The sequence below is a fragment of the Mesocricetus auratus genome, unplaced genomic scaffold (genome assembly GCF_017639785.1).
Source record: "Mesocricetus auratus isolate SY011 unplaced genomic scaffold, BCM_Maur_2.0 Super-Scaffold_100007, whole genome shotgun sequence".
NCBI lineage: Eukaryota > Metazoa > Chordata > Mammalia > Rodentia > Cricetidae > Mesocricetus > Mesocricetus auratus.
In genome coordinates, this window is record NW_024429191.1 from 66280395 (window position 1) to 66299084 (window position 18690).

The 18690-nt window shown below is 49.0% G+C and overlaps 1 protein-coding gene across 1 annotated transcript in view; it reads left to right on the top strand.

Annotated features, from left to right (window-relative positions):
• Cuedc1 (CUE domain containing 1) overlaps nt 1-18690 on the top strand; it is an 89440-nt gene continuing 70750 nt past the window's right edge. Inside the window, exon 1 of the mRNA XM_005075801.4 lies at nt 1-91. The gene's annotated coding sequence lies outside the window, so the exon portion shown is untranslated. The remainder of the gene's footprint in view (nt 92-18690) is intronic.

Consider the following 18690-nt stretch of genomic DNA (forward strand, 5'->3'; position numbering starts at 1 on the left):
ACCACCGCCGCTGCCGCCACCGCGGGACCGCGCCCCTCCCCCGCCGCCCGGCCCCAGCGGCCCGCGGGAGCGGACGCGAGTGCGGTGCTCGGTAAGACCCCGATTCGCTCTCGCCGCCCCTACAGCGAGCTCGTGGGCGCCTCGCTCCACCCCGGCCCGGCAGCCCCACCTTCCCCGGGAGCATCGCCGAGGCGCGGCCGCGAGGGCCGGGCCGTCGCGAGTTTGAGTCCTCGCGCCGTGGCCACGGCTTCCCGGGAGCCCGCGGCTCCACGGCAAATCCGGGCGGCCCTCTCTCCGTGGCTGCCCGCTTCGTCCCCGGGCCCTGGGCGCAGGGGGCGTGCGGCACCCGGGGCCACGATCGGAGGGGTGGTCAGTGGCCGGCGCCGCGAGGAAGGGACGCGAGGCCTGGGGAGCTTGCTCCTCCCGGGTCTCCGCTCCCCGGTTCCCCTCTTTGTATGGACACCCTCCCGGTTTCGCCCCGGCATGGGGGCGCAGGCTGAATGGCGATGGCTAGGCGGGGGCCCGGGCTGGGAGCTGAACTCCTTTTAGGGGGAGGGGAGGCTCGCTTCCTGCTCCCGCTGTGGTCACCGGTCGGCTCAGCCTTTTCTGGTCCCACCCGGTCCCCAGGGAGCTGCATCTCTCCGCGACCCGGCTGGGGAAAGTTCAGAATGCGCTGTCCCCGCCCCTGCTCCCCCGCCCCCTCGGACTCTAATTGCCTGGGGCGCTGAGCTCCAGGGGGCCAGGGCTTGCTTTTATTCCTTGGTTTGCTCCCTGAGTGGTTGCCTTGCACCCCGGCACGGGCTTGTTCATCTTCTCTCCTTAAAAATAAAGTTTTAGCTCCAAGAAATTTACACTGCTTTGAAATTCCTGGGGAAGGTGTTTTAAGGGAGAGAGATTTTAGGTTTCCAGTGTTTGATGCGAGAATGGAGGCTGAGGGGATAATTGGGAGTATAGTCTTGAGACACCCTAGAGATGATGCTGGGTAGATGACCGTGTGTGTGTCTTGATCTCCACCTGTTCCTCGGGCAGCCTGGAACCCGGGGAGTACACCTTTTCTCTTCCTTACCTTGTACCACCTGGCCCAGGAGAGAGGGTTCTGAGGGTGTTCTTTACCGGCTGATAAAGTTAGCCAGGCTGCTCGAAGGAGGTACTGTCTTTACGGCTATCAATCATCTCATTGTGAAGTGGGGAACTTTCATTTGAATGGAAGGTGGCACCTTTGTGCTGCTGGCTTGGGCATTCAGTAGGGTTGGGTTGGAAATCCCCTGACTGCCCGCTGCTGCTGCTGGAAAGAAAAGGGGACAGGAAACCAAGCAGGGCACAGTCTTGGTGGGGGGGGGTGAGTCTGGGCAGTTAGGATTGCTCAGGGCTGGTGATATGACAGTGGAGGTGAGAGACGGGGAGACCAGATCCAAGAGTTAGACCAAGGGCCTCTTTGGGATCTGGTGAAAGCTATACCCCAACCACACAACCCAAACATGCATGGTGCAGGAGCATTCTACGCACGGCCAGGGGCCTTATATACCCTCTGGGAACTAGGGTTCTATTAAGACCCCTGGGCTAGAGTTTGTGGTCTAGTCCAGGCCTTTTGGAACAGATCCCTCTTTTGTGGGTAGTTAGTAAATAATCCCAGGGCGCCCAAAGCAGAGCTCTTGTGAGGTCCTTTCTCATGCCACTTTGAACTTGTGGCCATGGAGACCTGGAAGTTCTGGCCGAGCTCCCAGCTCCCTCCAGTTAGCTAGAGGGCAGGGGCAATTGAGGTGGCCATGCTTCTAGGACAGAGTTTGCTGCCTGTGAGGTGAGGAGACCCTAGGCACTATGTTGGTGGCCACAGGGTATTGAATTATAGAGGAAAACAAAGGGACAAGTGTGGGGTAGGTATAGGAGGCAAGGCTTTTAGGATCCCTGTTTATCTTTGAACATGAAGTTGAAGAGCCTATGGAGAGTGTTCAGAGTAGAAGATCCAGCCTTGGAGCAGATTTGCCCAAGAAAACAATCTGGGTATTTGCAGTTCCTTCCATATCTTGAGACTTCAGAACACAAGTAGTGGAAGCCAGACAGGTCATAAGGGTTCATCTCCTGTGCAGCCCCAAAGAGGGCAGCCCTGCTTTTCTTCTCCGTAGCACCCTGGGCCCCAAGGTGGTGGGTGGTGGGCAGGTGCCTGTCCATCTACACTTGCTTGGGATCTAGGAGAGGCCTGGGGTCTCCTATGTCACAACTGTCTGCCTCAGTGCTGAGAAATCTTTCTTAGGCTCACATCACCTCTGATGGACCAGAGCAATTGAATGCCCTTTCAATGATGCCACTAACATTGTCTTCGATGCAACAATGAAGCTTAAAAATGGAACCCCCAGCTCATAAAATACGACAGTGGCAGTTTTGTTGTGGCAGCAAGGGTCCTCGGATTGTTCTTAGGGTGATAAGAAGTTCTGACTCCACAGATCCAGCCTGCACCCCACCCCACCCCATACAATTTAGTGAGTACAGTGTTTGGCAGACAGCACCTCTTATATCTGTTTTTTTTTTTTTCCCCTTCAGAGTTCCCTAAAGTCTCTCTGCTCTGTTACTAAGCAACAGAGCTGAGAATTTCCTAGATCCTTGGGCACAAGGTTCACCTCTGACCATGCAAGGTGAGCTGGAGCCGGTGGTACCTGTGGTTTGCTGGCTCCTGCACTTGTGACAGGTAACCGTAGGGTCTGGAGACCCAAAATGACTATGGTCCAGTTGTCCCAGTTATGGGAGCTGGAAGATGTCTTGGTGGAATGCAAGGCTCTTGTGGCAGGGGTCACCTTCTCTTGTAGCCTGGACTTACCTTTCTTCTGAAGCTCTGGCTTCCAGATGTTGATGGACTCAAGATGTTAGCTGCTCGGGCTGCTCGGCTGTCACATCCTCTCTGCTTCCAGCTGCCCAGAAATATCTCTCATGAACCAGAGCAGCATAATAGATTCCTTCCTAAGATAGAAGCTGAAGTTCTCATCTTCGAAAGAAGTCATGGGGCCAGGATGTAGCTCAGTTGGTGGGCTGCTAGAGTACTTGTCTAGTTTGTTCAAAGCCCATGGTTCAAACCCCAGCCCCACAGAAAATGGGCATGGTGGCATAAACCTGTCATCCAAGCCCTGGAGAGGTGGAGGCAAAGGGATCAGAAGCTCAAGGCCATCCTTGGCTACTTAGAGAGTTTGAGACCAGCCCAGGCTATGTTATACTTTGTCTCAAAAAAAAAAAAGATTAAAAACTAAAATAAAACCGTTCATAAACAGTAAATGGAGTAATTGCTTGGGAACATAACTTCCTTCTTAAGACACATAACCACTGCTTTCTACTGGGTCAAGGGTCTTCAGGGAGTTCTTGGTTGGATACCAGTGTTTAACCTGCACTTTAGGAAGCAATGAAGGCATTTTTTTAAAAACCGAGTCTCAATACGTTTCCCAGGCTGGAGTGCAGCGGCTATGGCTATTCACAGGTGCGATCCCACTACTGATCAGCATAGGAATTTTGACCTGCACGGTTTCTGACCTGGGCCGGTTCACCTGGTGGTCCCCCGCTTCTAGGAGGTAACCATAATGATGCCGAACTTAGTGCAGACACCGGATCAGCATAGCGCACTACAGCCCAGAACTCCTGGACTCAAGTGGTCCTCCTGCCTCAGCCTCCCGAGTAGCTGGGACTACAGGCGTGCGCCACTGTGCCCTGCCAGTCATTTTTATGCCTATTCTACCAAAGCGTCTTTGCCGTTCAGTTTGGTTTTGTGGTACTGGAAATGGAATCCAGGGCTTTGCACCTGCTAAGGAAGCACCGCCCCTAGCACCATAGCTTACTGGGCATCCCCAGGTAGCTCTGGATCTTTCTCCGAAGCCATGTAAGTGCTTCAGCATCTCATTCTTAGATGGTGTCGGAGGAGGAGGTCTCACATATGCACCAGGCAGAATGATGGTTCCTTTCATAGAAGCTGTTGCTATTATTTCTGTATGTGGGCTCGAAAGTTCTGATACTGGTTACTAAGGAAGGAATCTTTGGTCAAAACTCTAAGAGGCTGGGTCAGATGTGGTGTTGTGGGGAAGGGGACAACGGAGGTCTAGGGCTGCTGAGACGGCAGGGTGACAGGGGAAGGGTGAAATAAATGACTCAGTAGTAGCAGGTTTGCTGTGGGATCAATCCTTCCCTCTTCTCTCAAGGAGTTTGTCTGATAGGCTGTGGGCTGAATGGCCTTTCTTTTAACGTTAGTGTTGGTCCAGAGGGACGAGGACCTGGTGACTGTGTGGCAGGGTGAGCAGTTGAGAGTGAATGGCGTGGAAGGCAGCAGTAAGGGCTTCCTGTGGAGGAAGAAGCATGGGGGTTGGAGATACGGCATGGCGGGCAAAAGCTCTTGCTTTTACACACACACACACACACACACACACACACACACACACAAACCACACGCACACAGAGTGAATAAAAAACGTAACCTCACTCCACCAAGAAGCTGCCTCCTTGCCATGGTCAGATTTGTTTGCTCTTTTGTTTTTGTTTGTTTGAGACAGGGTTTCACTGTTTAGCTCTGGCTGGCCTGGGACTTGCTTTGTAGATCAGGCTGTCCTCGAACTCAGATATTCACCTGCGTCAGCTAGATGGGGTGTGTCCTTTAAGAAAGTTAAAGGTTCATTTATTTTATATGTATGAGTGTTTTAGCCACATGTATGTTTGTACACCACCCGTGTCCCTGGAACTGGAGTGATGTATGGTTGTGAGCTATCATGTGGGTGCTGGGAACAGAAATGAGGCCCTCTACAAGAGCAACGGTTGCTCTTAACTACTGAAGCATGCCTTCACCCCATCGTATGCATTCTTAATTCTCAGGCTGGAAAGATGGCTCGGTAGTTAGGAGTCCTTGTTTCCTCATGAGACCCTGTGAGATAGCATTCATTTTTTTCAGGTGAGGAAACAGACCTAAGAGGTAGCAAGACCGAGGTCATGTATCTCAAAGCAGAAGAAAGTGGGCTGAGGGAGCCTGCATGCAGGCTCACACCCTTGAAGACATCCCCAGTAGCTCCCCGTTTAGCTGGATGAGGTGGGGATGAAGGGGCTGTGCTGTACTCAGGGTCTGCCAATGCAGTGGCCAGTGTCACTGGAACGGGTCCAGTAGGTTCTGCTTAATGCAGTCTGCTAAGAACTGCTGTCCAGACAGTCTACTGAGGCCTGACCTAGGGCACAAAGCTCAGCGAGACCTGGCCCTGCCCTCAAGAGGCCTGTGGTCTAGTATCTAGTAATAAGATAAACAGATTAGTCTAGTATTCCGGTCACCCTGGCAGGGGCTGTGACAAGATGAAACACTGGGGTTATGGGTGCAGCTCAGGGGTAGATTATGAAGTCCTGGGAGCAAAATGAAAATAAGATGAAATACAGAAGAAAGGGCAATCGCCTGTAGGAAGACATGTCTGAGTTGACAAGGCTTCTTGTGGGAGGGGGCTTTTGAGTGGAGAGAGAATAAAGGTGGCAGCTGTCTTCCAGGCATTTAATCTGACTCCAGCAGAGAGTGTGTTCCTATTCTGTGATGTTAGCACAGCCCTGCGGCTGGCCTGTGGGCATATGAGAAGAGTTAGGGTGTTAGGATCCTGTGACATCTTTGCCAGGGTGAGGTTAGCTTCCTGGATGCATTGGGCTTGTTTCTGTCTTTGATCATTTTCTGTTTTGTTTTTTGGCTGTTGTTATTTTTGAGACAGTGTCTCATTCTAGCCCAAGCCTACCTGAAACTTCTATATTGACTCAGACTGGCCTTGAAGTCTTACAGTCTTCCCACCTCAGCCTCCCGAGGGCTGGGATTATAGGCATGAGCTACCATGCCAAGGCTGAATTTGTGTTTTTGAGACATAGTCTCACCTAGTAGACAAAGCTGACTTGGAACTCACTCTGTAGTCTAGCCTGGGCCTCAAACTCATGGTAATCCTTCTGCCTCTGCCTTTTCCCCACCCCAAAATATTGGGATTATAGACATATGCCACCAAACCCGGCTGCTTTTGTATGTGTTGATTACTTTTGTTGCTTTATGTGTATGGATGTTTTGCCTGCATGTATGTTGGTACAACACTTTCCTACCTGTTGCCTGTAGATGCCAAAAGAGGGACTTACATTCCTTGGAACTGGAGTTACAGATGGTTGTTAGCCACCATGTGGGTGCTGGAAATCAATTCCAGGTCCTTTGGAAGAGCAGCCAGTGCTCTTAACTGCTGAGCCATCTCTCCAGCCTGGTTTTTGTGGTTTTTAATAGCTAAGCAATAGTGACATCTTATAATGCCTTCAGCAAACACACTAAGGAGGTAGAAGTCTTACAAGCTTTGCTGCCCAGAACACGGACATTCACTATGCAGAGGCGAATGAATTTAAAATGGCAGAGGGAGGACTCAAGGAAGATACTGGGAGGATGTACCAGATGAGCTGTAATGAGGAAGAAAAGTGACTCATTGGAGCTGAGGGGAATGACACCCCCCCCCCGCCACCAAAGGAAGAAAAGGCTTTGGAAATGGGAACAAGATTCATTTGTCTTTGTGGTTTAAGAAGTTTCATCTGCAGACAGGAAGACGAAGTGGAGGCCCCAAGAGGTCCACGCCTGCTCAGTGATAGGAGAATGAAAGTTAGAATTTTTTGAGGTAGAAAGTTGCTCAAATCTGGTTTATCCTCTCTTTGTTCTGTGGAATCACTGAAGAATGCTGAGTGACAGAGGGTAGCCTGTGAATGCATTTAGAGCCAAAACATAAATCCTATCTCCTCAAGAGCTGGAACTCGTGCCCTGGACCCCTGCCACAGGGATGCTCTCTGGAGTGACCCCAAGCCTTGGGAAAAGTGTCGAGAAGCCTGGAAGTAATGTTTGTGAAATACTGGCTGCAGAGAGCAAGAGAGCATGGACTCTCTTCAGAAGAGAGCTCCTGGGTTCTCGACTTTAGCTCCTAAGTGAGCTCTGGGCACACAGGGGCCCTCAATAAACCCAGAAAAACGAATGTGCAAACGGTAGATAATCCAAGTTAGTTCTCTTTGACACTTACTTGCTGGGTCTACGGTACAATCATTTCATGATTCCTCCCACCAACAGAAAAACGATCCTTGGCAGGCTTAAGGGCAAGAGCAAAGTTAACAAAATACATCTGGGGAGCCTTCTCAAAATACATAATTGTTTTAAAGATCATCAAACTGACACGTTCATTTATTATGACTTTTTCCTATCCCCATGCCCCAAATATAAAAGCCTTCAACATTTAGGGAAAACATGTAGGACAATCTCAACATATTTGATAAGATGGCTACGGAAGTCTCAGAAGAAAACAGGCTTGCTCTCAAAGGGCACTCAATTAAGAGTAAATCAGGCTGGGCATAGCCTGTAATCCCAGCACTCGGGAGGCAGAGGCAGGCAGACCTCTGTGAGTTTGAGGCCAGCCTGGCATACAGAGAGAGTGCCAGGACAGCCAGAGTTTCTCTCAGGCAGATATGGTGGTGCATGCCTGTAATCCCAGCACTCAGGACATCTGGAGTTTGAGGACAGCATAGGGTGCATAGTGAGATCCTATCTTAAAAGAGAAGATGGGGTAGGGAGTGTGGTCCTGCTGTGAAGTATGCTCACTGCTTTTGCATCCGTGTTGGGCAGCTTGCAACCACCCCTAACTACAACTCCGGGGGGATGTAATGCCTCTGGCCTCGCTGAGTATCTGTACTTGTGTGTGCACTCGAGTGCATACATGTGCATGCACAATTTAAGTAGTTTTTAAACAACAGGGCTGGAGAGATGGCTCAACAGTTAAGTGCTCTGCTTTTTCCAAAGCTGGATTTGGAGCTTTGCTCGGGCGAAGATGCTTTGTGGTTGTGTTGGGTGACCAGGCTCAGGAAGTGATTTCACTTTGTTCGGGTCTGAGATTGGTTTCAGTTCCAGGCTGTCCCAGGGGCTGGGTGCTGGAGAGCTTTAGGGGAGGGGCCCGCTGGGAGGGAGTTTCCCTGCTGTCTGTGTACACAAGTGACAAGGTGGATGGGCTGGGATTCCTGGGCTGACCAGGGAAGAGAGGTGAATCTGAGGCAGGGTTAAGAAAGCAGCAGTTGAGTGAGGCTTGGCTAGGGCACATGGTGTGGGGTGGAGGCAGCCTCTGAAGATATATGTGCAGGTCAGAGCCCCGTGGTCCACTATGAAACAAGAAAGGCACGGAGTTAGGCCGCAGGGAAGACTCTCCCACGGATTACCTGGTGAGGTAGCTTTCCCACAAGTGGATGTGTGCTGTGTCTTTAAGATTAGCCACTTCCGGCCTGCAGGGACTGATCAGCAGCTGAGGCTGCTCTCTGTTCTTCCAGAGAACCTGATTCAGCTGGCTCACAACCACCTGTAACTCTGTCACCGGGGAAATCTGACTCATTCTTCTGGTCTCTGAGGACACACGTGTGGCATGCTATCCCGCTCACACACAGGCAGTTTTCTTAGATTCATGACTTTATATGTATGAGTGCTTGCTAACATGTATGTGTGTGCATTGCATGTGCTTTTGGAGGGCCTAAGAGGACATCAGGTCCTCTCAAATTGGAGTTAAGGTGAGTTGTGAGCCACCAAGTGCTGTGTGGGTGCCGAGAACCAAACCCAGGTCAAGTGTGCTGGGAAATGGTGGTACACACCTTTAATCCCCTTTAATCCCGTCACTTGGGAGGCAGAGACAGGGGGATCTCTGAGTTTGATGCCAGCCTAGTTTACACAGTGAGTGTCAGGACAGGCTCCAAAACCACAGAGAAACCCTGTCTCAAAAAACCAACAAAAACAACAACAAAAAGAGCAGCAAGTGCTCTTTAACCGTTCAACCATTCTCCAGTACCTAGGCATGCTTTAAAATATATATATGTATATATATATATATATATATATATATATATATATATATATATATATTTGGTTTTTCGAGACAGGGTTTCTCTGTATTGTTTTTGTAGCCTGTCCTGGAACTCGCTCTGTAGATCAGGCTGGCCTCAAACTCACAGAGATCTGCTTGCCTCTGCCTCCGAGTGCTGGGAATAAAGGGGTGCACCACCAACGCCTAGCCCTAAAAACAATTTTTAAAGATTTATTTGTATGTGTGTGTGCCTATGTGTATATATGTGCATTGCATGTATATAGGTGTCCTTGGAGGAGAAAAGTGGTTGACTCCTCTGGAGCTGGAGTTATAGCTGCTGGTTATAAGCCACCATGTGGGTCGTCTGGAAGAGCAGTATATGCTCTTAACACATCCATCTCTCTAAGCTCAGACAGAGAGAGAGAGAGAGAGAGAGAGAGAGAGAGAGAGAGAGAGAGAGCACCCTCCCTGGGACATACTAGCACATGCATGTAATCCCAGCTCTCAGGAGGTTGATTAGTTTGAAACTTGACTGGGCTAGACTCCAATGGTAACATTTTCTCTCATTTGACTGGCTTAAAGGGGGGGGGTGCAAGTTGGAGAACTAATTGTTGCAGATTTGCAGACCTTTACATGCTGGCGATCCTCTGAGGCCTCAAGCTGTCAATTTTCCCAAGACAGTTTGGGGCCAGCCAGGTGGTTTCACAGCACATCATTATCCTAGGTAGTCAGAGGTTTCCAACGGACTCATTCTGGGTGAGGCATACAGAGGTTTTTGTGCATGTAAGCAAGTTATAACATCCTGCATTTGAATTTTCTTTTTCTTTTCTTTTTTCCCCCCTTGAGACAGGGTTTCTCTATGTAGCCCTGGATGTCCTGGAATTCTCTCGGTAGACCAGTCTGGCCTCAAACTCACAGAGATCCACCTGCCTCTGCCTCTGCCTCTGCCTCTCAAGTGCTTGGATTAAAGGTAAGCTATCCAACATTCATTTTATTTCTAAATGAGAAACCCAAACTTTAAAGACAGAGAGGATCTTGAAGATTACTGTTTACTCCTAGAGGAATTTGTGGCCCTAGGCCATTACATGCATTGAAAAGTTGAATGATATTGGTTAAGACCCCTGGATATAACTCAGTTGTTAAGAGTGTTTTGGTAGCATGTGTGAAGACTTGGGTTCCCATCTCCAGTGGTGGTTGGGGCTGGAAAAATGGCTCAGCAGTTAAGAGTACTGCCTGCTCTTCCAGAGGACCCAGGTTTGATTCCTAGCACAACTATCTATAACTCTGTAACAGTTCCAGGGGATCTGACATCTTCTTCTGGGCTCCATGAGCACTAGGCTTGTATGTAGTGTGTAGACCAGGTTGACCTCAAACTCAGAGATCCGCCTGCCTCTGCCTCCCAGATGCTAGGATTAAAGGTGCGTGTCACCACCACTTGGCTGAGAGTAATACCCACACATTAATATTAATGATTGTGGATGCGAATCAAATACCTGTTAAGCCCTTAGCATGGTATTTACTATAGTGGATGTTCTCCAGAAACACCAGCTGCTATTATTGTTTTATTTTGTGAAGTCAGTAGCTGCTTCTGAGTATCCGGGTCTTCAGTACTCAGCTGTTTTCAGTCCTGGCTCCTTTCATCTCAGTCTGCTTTGTAAGCTGCTTGACATGGGTGCAGGGGACCAAAACCAATTTCTCTGGAGGAAAAAAATATTTTTTAACTTATTTGTCAGTTGGGTATGATGGGTTCATGCCTTTAATCTCAGAAATGGGGAAGCAGAGGCAGGTGGATCTCCGAGTTTGAGGCAGCCTGATCTACAGAGCAAGTTCCAGGACTGCCAGTGTTACACAGAGAAACACTGTCTTTTTTTTTTTTTTTTTTTTTTTTTTTTGGTTTTTCGAGACAGGGTTTCTCTGTGGCTTTGGAGGCTGTCCTGGAACTCGCTCTTGTAGACCAGGCTGGCCTCGAACTCACAGAGATCCGCCTGCCTCTGCCTCCTGAGTGCTGGGATTAAAGGCGTGTGCCACCAACGCCCGGCCCGAGAAACACTGTCTTGAAAAACAAAAACAACAAAAAATTTGTCAGCAATTTCATACATACATAGAATATATTCAGACACATCCGTACCCCAGTCTCGAGTCCCCCTATCCCACCTACCCTCTGAACTTCTTCTTACCAACAAATGCTTCTTCTAGTTTCATGTCTTTTTTTTTAATGATTCATTGAGTTTAATCGAGATTGCTAGCGTGAGCTGGGGTGTGTGGGGGATTACCAGAGCACGGGCAGCTAACCAGTGGCTGTACCACTGAAGAAAACGAGTCCCATCCCAGCAGCTAATTGTGAGTCGTCTCAGTCTTGAAGTACAAGAAAAGTTTATGACAGAGTGTGTGCAGAAGCTTTCTGTCAATGTCTGTGTTGACAGTGGAGCTGAAAGACCTGACTTGAACTCTGCTAGATATGTTTGGACCTGGGACATGAGGACCTGCTTGTGTTTAGAACATTTCTTCACACACACACACACACACACACACACACACACACACACACGCACGCACGCACGCACGCACGCACGCACGCACGCACGCACGCACGCGAGCATCATTGACTGGCGTTTAGAGGTTTCACCAGATTCTTTGCCTCTGCTGGGAAGTTCGGGATGTGTGCAGATGTCGTCGTTGAGTTCTCAAACTGGGAGCGCCCATAGGCAGAAGCGGCAGTGCAGCATCTTGAACGCGGGAGAGTACCCCTGTAGCTTGCTTGCTTTGCACCAAGGGTGAAGACAGTGCAGATGTTTTTAGAAATATATGGGTTTGGCAGACTTGCATTCGTGTGAGACCATGCCTACACAAATGCCTCCCAAGTGATTTGTGCTGACCTTTTACAAAATTGCTGACAGCCTAGGAGCCTCCCAAGGGAGTCTGAAACATTGTGGAAGCTGGTATGGTCTCTAGCCTTGAGTCATCTTTGTCATGTTTGGTAGGTGGCACTCTCTCCCTAAGGATGCTTTGGAGTGTTTTTCCTGGAATATGGAAGAACAGAAATTAATTTTGTTTGGCAAGTCCCACATCAATCTCCTGAGACACTCACTGCCTTTTTGGGGCTACAGAGTAGAAACTGACTTTTGATGCTGATCCATGGGACCTCTCAGGTTTCCCTACCACAAAAGAGCATGCTAAAGCAAGAGATTTTGGGTTTTTGTTTTTTTTTTCGAGACAGGGTTTCTCTGTATTGTTTTGGAGGCTGTCCTGGAACTCGCTCTGTAGACCAGGCTGGCCTCAAACTCACAGAGATCCTCCTGTCTCTGCCTCCCGAGAGCTGGCATTAAAGGCCTGTGCCACCAACACCCGGCTAAAGCAACAGACTTTTGAGTGTTACTATCCTGTTGTAACTGCTGTGTAAGGACAGTGCTAGTCTCAGTGGGTCACTTCACTTTTTAATTTTTACTTTCCCCTCCTTCCTGTCTTTCTTCTTTTGTTTGTTTGGAGACAGAATCTTGCCGGGCCTGGTGGAACATGGCTTTAGTCCCAGCACTTGGGAGGTACAGGCAAGTGGATCTCTGTGAGTTTCAGCCCAGCCTGATCTACATAGTGAGAGCATCAGACCAACCTGGGTACATAGTGAGACCCTGTCTTAAAACAAAAAACAAACAACAACGAAAAAACAAACAAACAAAACAAAACACAGAAACAAAGAACTCAAAGAGATCTGCCTCTTTCTGCCTTTGGAGAGCTGGGACTCAAGACCATGTCCAGAAAAAAGGTCTTCCTATGCAGTCCTGTCCAAACTGAAACTTGTTATGTATGCCAGGTTGACCTTGAATTTGTGATCCTCCTGCCTCTATGCCACCACACTGCTGGGATTATAGGCAGGAGCCACCATACCTAGCTCCATGTGTACTTGGGCTTTGCCCAGGATAGTGCCCTACTACTGAGCCTTGTTCCCAGCCTTCCTTTTTCTTTTTATTCCGAGCCTGGGTCTCACTAAGTCGTGAAGGCCAGCCCATGCAGCTCTCGAGATCTTCCTCCCTCGGTCTCCTGAGAAGCAGCTGCATTACAAGGCCTGGGCCACTAAGCTCAGCTCTAATGTATTGTTTTCTCTACAACAGCATATGGCTGCAGAGCACACCTGTCAAAGAGAAATAGAATTAACAATTCCTGCCACACAGTGATACCAGCCACATTTACTGTGTGCTTGTGGATGCCAGGAAGCTTTCTAAGCATTCAACCCCAAAGGAGATAGTGTTGTTGTTGTTAAAGATTTAGTGTGTGTCTGTGTGTGTGTGTGTGTGTGTGTGTGTGAGAGAGAGAGAGAGAGAGAGAGAGAGAGAGAGAGAGAGAGAGAGAGAGAGAGAGAGAGAGAGAGATGCACCATGCCATGAATTCGGAAGTCAGAGGACAGCAGGCGACTTTTCCAGGAGTTGGTTCTCTCCTTTCTTTTTGTTGTTTTTGTTTTGAGGTAGGGTCTCAGAATGTAAGATTACCCACACAAGGCGCCTGTCTGATTTTTTAAAATGTCAGTTCCAGGTATTCAACTCCTGTTGTCAGGGTGAGCCACGCCTCCAGCCCCAGGAGATTGGATTGCTTCCAGTTTACATAAGGGGAAACTGAGGCACAGAAGGTCATCACCCCAGGTAGTCGAGGAGGTGGGATTTGAACTCAGAAAGCTCCTGCTGGGTCTGTACATGACTCACCAGGGTGCTCTGTCACAGAGTGGTGCTGGGATTCTCCTTGAGTTGAGGGAGGGATAAGCTGAACCTGGTAGTGGATTAAGTGTTCAGCTGCACGCGCCGGGAGGGCAGAGGAGAGCTGTTTTTGGATTTCTGGGGAAACAGCTGTTTCTAAGTTTGCGGCAGAGCTGAGGCAATTCTGCAGGAACAAAGAAGGACCGTTTTGGGGGTAGCTTCTTACTCTCTGTGGAGAGGGATTGCACCCCTCTAGGTTAAGATCCACAGGTTTCCTCCTCCCCCTCCATGGCTCTGCATTTGGAAGCCTATCTTTAAAAGTCAGCCCAGCTGCCTGGCTGTCAGGATTTAGCAAACTGCCAGGAACAGTGGACTCTTGAGACGAGGAAGGAAAGGTGAATCAGGGATGGCCAGGGCACTTAGGTGCTGAGTCATGGAGCAGTCCGAGTCTGGTGCATGCAGGGTTGGGGACATAAATGACTTCCCCTTTCTTATGAATTGAATCATAAGAAAGCGAATCGTTTTGTTAGCTTTTGTCCTGGAAAAGAAAGAGTTTCAGTGACATGGCATTTGCCTGAAGCCAGAAACCATCTGTGCCTGACCCTAGACAGATGTCTAGGTCTCAACAGTTCCTGCCCAGGATGAGGTCCCTCCAGTGGCTTTGGAAGGCTCTCAGCTTCCTGCTGCTGTCACTCATGGCTCCTCTACATTCTGGTGGGGCTCCAAGACCCTCAGGCCTTAGGGAGAGAGAGATACAGTATCATTAGGGAGAAAGAGATCGAGTATCATTAAAAGTAAGGGGCTAGGGCTGGGAAGATGGTTCAGCAAAGCAATCTGGGTTTGGTCCCCAGAACCCACATGTAAAAAAGTTAGGGGTCAAGACCCAAAGTAAGAGCTGGAGAAAGCCAGGTGGTGGTGGCACACACCTTTAATCCCAGCACTCGGGAGGCAGAGGCAGGCGGATCTCTGTGAGTTAGAGACCAGCCTGATCTACAGAGTGAGTTCCAGGACAGTCTCCAAAGCTACACAGAGAAACCCTGTCTCGAAAAACAAAACAAAACAAAACAAAAAGATGGCTCATAAGTTAAGAGCACTTGCTACTCTTGTAAAGGACCTGTGTTCAGTACCCAGCATCCACGTGGAGACTCACAACCATCAGAACTTGAGTTCTAGGGGATCCAATGCCTTCTGACTTCCACAGGCAGCAGGCACACACATGGTGCACATACATACAGGCATAACGCTCATATACATAAAATAACATAAAATGAAACAAGTACAAAAAATAGCCAGGAATGATAGCGATAGCACATCTATCCTAACACTTGGGAGGCTGAAAAAGACAGATCGCTGTGAGTTCCAGGCTAGCCTGTTCTACAAAGCACATTCCAGATCATCCCAGGCTATATAGTAAGAACCTATCTCAGGAATGATACAAGCCAAGAATGGTGGTAAGTGTTTATAACCTCAGACCTGGGGAGGGAGAGTTTGGAGGGTTCCTAGACAAGTCAGCCTCCACTGTTTGGTAAATTCCAGGTCAGTGAGGGACCCTGTTTTGGGGGGAAGAAAGCTGGGCAGTGGTAGCACACACTTTTAATCCCAGCACTTGGGAGGCAGAGGCAGGTGGATCTCTGTTAAGTCCCACACCAGCCTTGTCTACAGAGTGAGGTCTAGGACAGCCAGAGTTGTTACACAGAGAAGCCGTGTCTGGGAAACAACAGCAAAAGGAGACACCCCCTGAAGAACAGCACCCAAGGTTGTCTTCTGGTCCCCACATGCATGCAAACACACAGACACACAAACACAGGCACACACACAGACACACACACAGAGAGAGAGAGAGAGAGAAACATAAAAGACCAGTAAACTTCACAGTTAATGGTCATTTTGAAGATATTAGCTTACAAAATCATCCTATAAATCATGCCTGTAAGCAAAGCCCAAGGTTCAGTCATCAGTACTAGAAAAAAGTTATTTCCTAAAACTAGACAATGGAAAAATAGTTTTGACCTTCTGGGATACGAATGACCTTCATCCCCTGCCTCTGAAGGCAGCAGACCACTTCTGTACTAGAGCCCAGTTCCCTGGACTGTCATGGGAACATGTTGTTCTCTCAGACACCAGCTGCCAGCTATCCATGTGTATCCTGCTGTGTAATCTGGCTGGGAGACTGGGGGGACATCCTGTTCTGAGCCACTCTTCTCCCTTCTGTGGAATGGTGACCTGTGACCTTACCTCAGACTCTGAGCTGAGATCCCTTAGGGACTATGAAGAGTGCCCTGGAGGATAATGAAAGGCGTACGAGAACTCCTGTAAGTTCAGGAACATCAGCAGGGTGGTTCCGTTTGCAGACAACGTTCCATGTGCTTCTGGTCACACATTTCACAAAGGGCTTGCCTTTATTGACAGTGTCTCTGTGTTCCATTTGCCTCTGCCTCGTTCCCCTCCAAAGCAGCAGCAGTGGCTACTGTGCAGACCTGCTCTGTTCAGACATTTCTACTTCTATAACTTAATGCAGTCCTTATGCTAACCTGTAGCCAGGGATACTGTCCTTTTAGATGTGGGAACTGAGGCTAGAAGGCAGTAACTTGCCCAGCAACACACACTTACTTTCTGGGTGGAATTTTGTTTGTTTGAGTTTGTCTTTATTCAACTTTTGGAGACAGAGTTTTGGGTGACCCAGGCTGGCCTTAAACTCATTGTGTAGCCCAGGGTGACACTGAACTTTTAACTGTGTCAAGAATCTTTGGGAGTAAGGCTTGTGCCATCAGGCCTGGTTTACACACTAACAGGAATTGAAACCAGGACTTGGGTATGCCATCGGAGTATGCATAACTTTTATTGTGGTAAATGTCAAACATACAGTGAATTCTCTTGGACCCATCACCGAGCTCTGGCAGATGCCTTTGGATCAGTTAGAAGAAGGTGCCTTTCCTGCAGGGTCCCTAGCTTGGTAAGGAGACAGGGGGCAGGATTTCAGTCCTCTCTGCTCTTCTGGCTGGGCACTTTGTGCTGTGAACCGCCTGTGTAACTGCATATGACAACCCTGCCTAAGTGTCTTTCTTCTCAACAAGTTTTTACATAACGCAAAGCACCAACAGCCAGACACATGACACAGCACTGATTGCCATGGCCAGTGCTTGGCTAACTGGGACACAGGGAGAAAAGCTCAGATGCTGGGGACTTTTCCACTTCATATGAAGCCAGGAGATGATTCCAGAGGAAACTGCATCTATACAGGGGAGGGTGGAGACAGATGAGCAACTTCTCGATGCTCCCTGTTCCTGTAGCCTCTTGCTCTCTCCTAGATGCCTCCTCCTTGAGGCTTTCCCCTTCCCTTCTGTGCTTGGGGGACATGGGAGGTGCTTGTCTGGGGCCACAGTCCTTGGCTGGCAGAGGGAAGTAAGTGGAGCCGAGGGTGTGAAAACCAGTGAGACTGTTGCTTGGCAGCCACACTCCTGGAGTTCCTCACTGGGACACTCTCTGCCTCCTGTGGCTATCTTGTCCTAGGATCTGTGTAGCCAGGGGCTGGTGGGATCCCGACTTTTGCACCTACAGAGTTGTTTCTTTGAGTTCCAAGCAGGACCTGTGGGTCATCAGATATGGAGCTCCTTCTGGGTAGCTGTTGTATGTGTTTGCTTTGTTTTTAACTACCGTGGCCATGCCCAGCACACTGCCTGGTGTTGGTGTGCCAATACTGGTTAGACAAATGTATGTTATACAATTGGTATTACACAGTATCCCATGGAACAGAGAAATGTGCCAGAGGGCTCAGGCTGGTGCTTCATGCCTCAGACTTCATCACAGAGATAACTAAACCGTGATGTCCAGTGGCTTGACACAGTTGAGGTGTGGAGTTTTGTTTTGTAAACAGGGTCTGTTTATGTAGCCCTGTTTCTCTGGGAACTTGCTATGTAGACCAGGCTGGCCTCTAACTCAGAGATCTACCTTCCATTGCCTCCCAAGTGCTGGGATAAAAGGCTATGCCACCTTGGCTGACTGCAGGTGTGCTTTTGCTCATGGAGAGTGATGTGCCTGAGGCAGTCTTGTGTAACAGTCCTGGCTGTCCTGGAACTCACTCTGTAGACCAGGTTGGCCTTGAACTCATAGAGATTCACCTGCCTCTGCCTCCCAAGTATTGGGATTAAAGGCATGTGACACCACCACCTGGCCAAGGACAGACTTTTATATTCCTATCACTGGGTAGAGTCTATCAGCATGCCTCTGACTGAGTGGCTTCCCTAGTCATTGTGTTTTTACTTGAACAAAAAGAGAACACCTGCTACTTAGGCCCAGAAAGGAGGTGGGAGACAGTATTGAAGGAGAGTCACACAGGAGGGCTTTTAACAACTCCATAATGACATGTTGGTCTTGTGACAGTCATTTTCGAATGCTGTGTCTGGAACCCTTTTTCTTCTCTGTGCACGGGAGACCAGTCTATCTTGGCTCAGGCTCCACTGAATGCAAGGAACAGGGTTCTCTGAAGTCGTGGGAGAACTGAGTTGAGAGCAGGAAGCATAGCTGGCCTCCCACATGCTCCTGCCTGGTACACCTGCTAGATGTCCCGGCTTTTGTGAATGTGAATTTGCTATCATAGTCTCTTGGTTCTATACCCACCCTCTTTCTAGTGACCAGAGAGCAAATAGTATCTGAACCTTGAATCAAATAAATTCCTGGGGGGAGGAATCTAACTGACTTATGTGGTTCAATCATCTGTGATTTGTGGACATGGTCATATAGTACTCCCATGTCACTAAGGCTTTTCCCTTAGGAGTGGAGGTGGAGGCATCCTCACTATAGGGACATGAGCTGGGGGAATACTTGAGAAACATGCCAGACCTACTTCCTTGGACCAGATTGGGTCGGGTTGGTTGGATGATATTTGGAAGAGAGCTCTGAGAACTATAAGGGACCACTTAATTGTGAGCTGGTGTGGTGCGGTTGGTGGGATATCGCTTAGAACCATAGGATATTACACTACCCTAACAGGGCTTGCGTGGATTTATAATGCTTAACATAGAACTTGGAAGTCTTGGTCAAGGCATGGGAGCTGTTTGTTGGAAGGTCATGGAACAGGATGGGGTGGGGGGGTGGGAAGTGGGGCCAGCCAGGGCCAGCTAAGCCATTGTTGGAGGAAAGCCAGGTTTATAGGCTACTGGATCATAACCTTGTAAAACAGA